This window comes from Centroberyx gerrardi, chromosome 13 (assembly GCF_048128805.1).
Source record: "Centroberyx gerrardi isolate f3 chromosome 13, fCenGer3.hap1.cur.20231027, whole genome shotgun sequence".
NCBI classification, from domain to species: domain Eukaryota; kingdom Metazoa; phylum Chordata; class Actinopteri; order Beryciformes; family Berycidae; genus Centroberyx; species Centroberyx gerrardi.
This window is the reverse complement of record NC_136009.1, coordinates 14,900,632-14,906,737: the sequence shown is the minus strand read 5'-3', so window position 1 is coordinate 14,906,737 and position 6,106 is coordinate 14,900,632.

The window sequence follows — 6,106 nt, the reverse complement described above, 5'->3', positions numbered from 1 at the left end:
ACACTGGCACTTCAAACATCATCTCTCAGTACTGCTGTGCCTGACACAATAACACCTGCCAGTCCTTCTTCTCAAGGTGTTTCACCCACTACTCCTTTGTCTGACACAATAACACCTGCCAGTCCTTCTTCTCAAGGTGTTTCACCCACTACTCCTTTGTCTGACACAATAACACCTGCCAGTCCTTCTTCTCAAGGTGTTTCACCCACTACTCCTTTGTCTGACTCAATAACACCTGATAGTTCTGTGTCCGAAGCTCCATCTCAAGTGAACCTTGCGGCTGAAGCTGTAACAGACACCAGTCCCGAGTCTTATCCCGCAAACCACACTGATACTACAAGTACAACTAATTCTAATCACACAACTGCAGACACACCGCACTCTGCCCTGCTGAGCAGTGTGAGCACAACAAGCACAGTCTCAACAACTACAATGACTCACAGTGTCACGACGACCCAAACAGGTAAAAAGGCTTAGAAAATGTATCTAACATTCACTCCCGAATTCAGACTGTGACAGGTAAAGTTTTTGAACATTTCCTTGTTCTCATCACAGCAGGGACTTCAACCCAAGATAGAAGCAGTGATCCGTCTTTACCAGCAGATGGCAGCACATCCACAGCTTCTGGGGAAACCACACACTCCAGCATAAACTCAGATGAAGGTGCAGTGCAGGCTCAGTAACACTAACGTGTCTGTTTCAGTGATGTACATAAAAACAGTTTGTAGGGTGAAACCATCTTTTATTCCTTTTTTTTGTTTTGTTTGTTTGTTTCAGGTGTCCAAACAGTGATTGTCCATTTAAAAGTGTCTGTCTTATCTCAACAAGAAGAAAACGAAGATGTGATTTTAGAGGCTTTAACTAGTGTAAGTACAATCTGTGTAGTGTAAATAATGGAAAGTTAAAGCAGTTTCATTGTGTGTGCATGTCACATGAAGTCACAGTATCACAAGAAACCATGATGCATTATACACACATATTTTTATGCCTATTCAGTGACTTTTTTTTTTTTTTTTTTTCCCTGCTCTCATAGCTTGTATCCCAGACCCAAGCCCTCCTGCAGCAAGAGCACTGTGGTGCCTGCACCCTGAGGATCAGACACATCACACCCACATGAGACAGGGCCTGTGTGAAGGCCAATGGATATACTCTAAATGTGTGTGTGAAAATAGACCATAAAGTCACAATAAACCATAATAGACAATTTTCACGCACTCTTGTGTGTGTGAAAATAGACCATAGAGGCTCGTATTACATGGGAATCTTTTGTTCAATACAAATAAATTAATACAATGTTTATTGCGCATAAATTGCGCATATGACTTAGTTCCTATTCCATAAATAATAAAATAACATAAAACCAGAGATTCAATCAGTCAGATTGACTGTTGAGACTGAGTGTATTTAGAGCAGGCTGGCAGGAGCATAGCCGACAAACGCAGCACAGTGGTGTTGTTTTGCTACCATATAGCCTATAGCCTACACGTGGTGACCCCAGAACTTCAAGGGAGGAGGATGAGACAAAAATTTAATTATGAGGGAAGAAGAGGAAACAGATTCGATGGCCCCGGGGACCGGCACAACCTCCAGCGGATAGTTCAAATTAGACAAGCATTGTCCGTCCCGACCCACCTTTGACCCGGGAGATTTAATTGCTCTGAGGGCTTTTTTAAGTTCATGCAAAAATGTAAATGAATTACTTTAAGTCGTCTCTGCCTTGTGAAACGTAGTCCGTTTTTTGGCCTCGATGTGATAAAGTGGCCTGTGCATCTGCATCACTGGGGAAGAAGATCGTACCTGTCCGGCCGCCTCTCTGAAGCGTCGTCCTCAAGGTAATGTTAGTAAATCAGAAGCGTGTGTTCTCTCTCAGTCCGTCTCCACGATCCCCGCTGCGCAATCGACGTTAATTCTACGGACTGAGTCTCGGGTTCACGTTTCGCCACAGCTTTGTAAACTCAGATCGTATGGGGTCACCGAGAGGTTGAATTAAAGCAGCCCCGTAGCTGTGCGTTCAGTCTCTAAAGATCAGTTACAATGTAATGGCAAAGGAATGTCGCTCACTCCTCAGCTCGGACCGAGTGGCTGTTGCACGGAGCTTTGGCTCTAATTATAACCAATTTGAGAGTGACGTGTCATTTTGAGATGCATATTTTTCAAAAGCATTTTTTTTTTTTGTAAATGTTGTAAGCATGTATTGTGGTTATTGTTAAAGAATGTTGGGATACATCGGATCAATAGTGTTGCCCACCTTAGAGTCAAGACTGTTTAAAAAGCTGTAAATGTGCAAACTTCTCACAATAAACTCACAATCATCAATGCATGCTCAGTATTGGGGGGGAAAACTTAAAAGCGTGTACATAATTTTATAGTAAATCTAATAAAATAATGTATAACCCAAATCAGTTGAGTATGTTCAGTTAAGTTCAAACTGAATTTACAGATTGGAGAATGCATGGCAGATCACTACTCTCTCTCTCTCTCTCTCTCTCTCTCTCTCTCTCACTCACTCACACACACACACACACACACACACACAGAGTCCACGCTGTCCACACCATCAGTCTGTTGAGGTATCCCTGGTTCCCTGTGGTGTGTGCGATGTCGAAGGCCCCAGTGTTATTGATCCTGATTGGGCCTCACAGGAGGAGATTCCGGCCTGCCATTGACCCACACTTCTCCATGTTTCCACCCTTCTCTCAGATCATCAGAGGCAGCCGTCTCCTCCTGCCTGCCTGCTTGCGTGAGGTTTCTGATTGTCAGATGGAAGGGGAAAAGGGGGGAGAAAAAAAAAGAACCTAGTACAGGTTTTGCAAAATCACTAGCAGGTCTAGCCTGAGTAGTCCGCATTGACGTTTTCCTGGCTTGGTGACTGTCAAAACATCCCCCAGTGCTCCTACCCTCCCTCCCTCTCTTTAGCCAGCCTGTGGCTCACAGGCTGCTCTCCTCTTCAAAGTAAAACTTCTCTGCCATGGGGCCTGTGTTGAATTTTTGTGTTGACGGCAGCCCCGTGCTTATGAACTCCTCGTAGGGGTCCTTTTTCGCCTTGTCGCCGCGAATGAACTGCTTGAAAAGTGTCACGGCCAGGAAGGAGTAGAAGAACATGACGAACAGGATGTAGAAGTAGGCGTTGTCGTAAGACTTCCTGGGGTCGGACGTGTTGGACACTGGGCTGGTGATGGACGGAGGGCTCACTGTGGCTCCGGACGCAGTGATGTTGCTTCGGTTTCCGCTGATGTCGGCATCCATGTCGTCCAGAATCATCTGCTGGCATCTGGAGAGTAGGGCAAGCAGGAGGGTCCGGTTCATGCGCTTCATGTCAAAAATGGATTGCGGAGTAGAGACTGAAGAAGAGCGGATGTCAAGAATCTTGACAGAATTAAAACAAAACGACAATAGATCGAAAAGGGACGAAGACTATTGAGACAGGAGTACAGATGGAAAGAGTGAGAGGCAGCGAGTGGCACTGCACCACTTTAGGAAAGGCACGCTGTGAGTCATCCAGACACTCTTCAGAGTCTTGATAAGGCAGCATTTCAGAGATAAACCCCACTCCTTTGCTTTCCCTATTGGATGCAACCAGCATGATATCGTAGAAAGCATTCCATTACACAATCGTGGTCTTCTTTCGGGAATGATTTGTACCACAAATTGAAGACCATTTTGTAACTATGATGCATTCTATCAAATAATGGTTACAAATGAATGTGAGTCATACAGTCCAAGATCCCTATTCTTCCAGGACATTCTCGCTCAAACTTTATTGTATTAACTAAAACAATTCTCCCATCTGACTCTTTCTCTTCTCTAAAACTATTTTGTTCACCCCTCCTCCCTTGTGCTCCTTCCTTCACTTTCAATTTGGGGGCTTGGAGGCTGCAGAGACGCTTGGATTGTTGTCAGCTCCGGTCAAGTAGTCTCCTCATTTCAAAGAGTGTTGGGGTCAGAGGTTAAGTTGTCTCCAGTGTGTTGCTGCTTGACTGACACTCCATTCCAAAGCAACCCCTTTGGCTTTTTCACTCATTGTGTCTTACAAGTTGAGCACTTGTAAAAAAAGAGTTTGCAGAGAGCTAAGAAAATAGTGAAATGTGATCTCGCCTTGATCTTATCGTTTACTGTTTTGGACGCACAAAACACACATAAACACATGCAAACACTCTAACACACAAATACACACACATAGACAAGAACATGAAAACACACTCTGAAACACAAATTCTCTATGTTCTCATTCATGCATACACACTCACTTTATACACATACAAACACATATAATGTGAATGACATGGACAGCTGCAGGTACCTGATCCCTCCATCCTCCAAGGGAGAAGAAGAAAAGGAGAGGGAGTGATAAAAGAAACTCACCGGCGATATCTGTAACTTGTGAGCCAACTGGGTGAACGGTGTTTTTCTTTCTGTTGGGCAACGGGAGCCGGGGAGCCAAAGGCCTCTGAACCCTGTAGAGCCACGGCAGTGACTGATGTCCCGCTGTGTCTGTGGGCCGCTGTGCTTATATCATTTACAGGGGCTCTGCTTTAGTCATTAAGGGGTGTGAAGGAGCCCCCAGGGAGCAGGAATTTGTCCAAAAGGAGTGTTTATGAAAGGGGATATATTTATGATTTAGTGCGTGTGCTCTTGGAGTGTGTAGGAGGCACACAGCTGAGGAAGAGCAGGCATTGTCACGATGGTGCTCATCTGGATTCAGATCAGCATAGAAAAAACAGCCGACATGTTTAAAATGGGATGAAAGAGAGAAAGAAAGAAAGAAAGAACTAAAGAAAGAAACTAAAGATGATAAATTCTCAAAGTAACCCATTCTTATGCCCATTCAAATAAGTCACAACCCTTTGATCTTCCATGTTTTAAAAGCCAAACTTCAACGTCTGCATTTTTATATAGTTTATTATAAATAGTAAATAGTGCTGTATTTTACACAAAACTTATTACAACAAAATCATTTTATGCAGATGTAAATGAACATGATACAAAATAGACAAGTAATGAATAATCAACATTGTGTAAGACTACTGAAGCACCTCAGAGTGCTCATACAAGAGATACAGAAGGGACGTGACACTTGAACAACACTAAATAAATAAGAAATGGAACTAAAGTTTGCAAGTTCCTGATGAATTCTAATTTAACACATGCAAGAAAAAAAAACATAACTGTCAAACTGAATAATGCATTCACTGGCAGAGAATTTTTTTGGCTTAATGACATCACAACTACGTTTTGTTTTGTTGTTGTTGTTGTTTTTTTCCGTTGCTTGATGATTTCCCCTGATTGTAAGCGATCAATGCACACAACCCAAAATGAATGACATTAAAAAGAGAGAACATATTTTCGAGGATGTAATCAGGGATATTGATCTGCGTTAATTTACATCACATGAGGTATGAATGTATTGCACTTTCTTTGGGTTGCAGTGGTTTCACTATGACTGCACTGGGTCTCAATTCTTGCCTGTCTGCTGGATTTCCGGTATAGACACATTCTCATCTCCGACTTCCTATACAAGAATCACGTCAATGTACAGTAAATGTCATTTCCCTAAGACATTGTGATGAAGAGTTCCTTAAAAAGAGCATTGTGGCTGAGCGCAACACTTGGAGGCCCCTTGATAACCATCAGCCATAAGAACTAGCCCGCCCCTCCCCTCCCCTATCAAGTTGGGCCCCAGAAGCACAGAGGGGGGAGAACTGCTTACAAAGTCCGCTCCAACTTGCATCTCTGCCGCTTATTACAAAAATCAAATACAGAATCTTGAATTTATTTACTCCCCCGCCCCCCCCTCTTCTTTTCCTCTTCAAGCATGGACATGGAGGGGTGCTTGGTCCTCGGAGCATGACGTGCAGCACGAGCAAAGCGAGTGCCAGGTAACTGGAGAGGCTGCGCCTTTGGTCCTAATTATTCCAGTCCTCCCCCTCCGTCGCCGTCACCACCCCTCCACCTCAACTCTTTCCCATCCTCGAGCGCGGGACACCTCACCCAACCCCCTCGATGTCCTCGGGGCAGGGGAGGCTGGCGAAGGCTGTGGGTGGGGGGGTGCGCTCTGGAGATGAACGTCAGGTCGGCCAGAGAAGACTTCCACTCAGGCCGTGTTGGG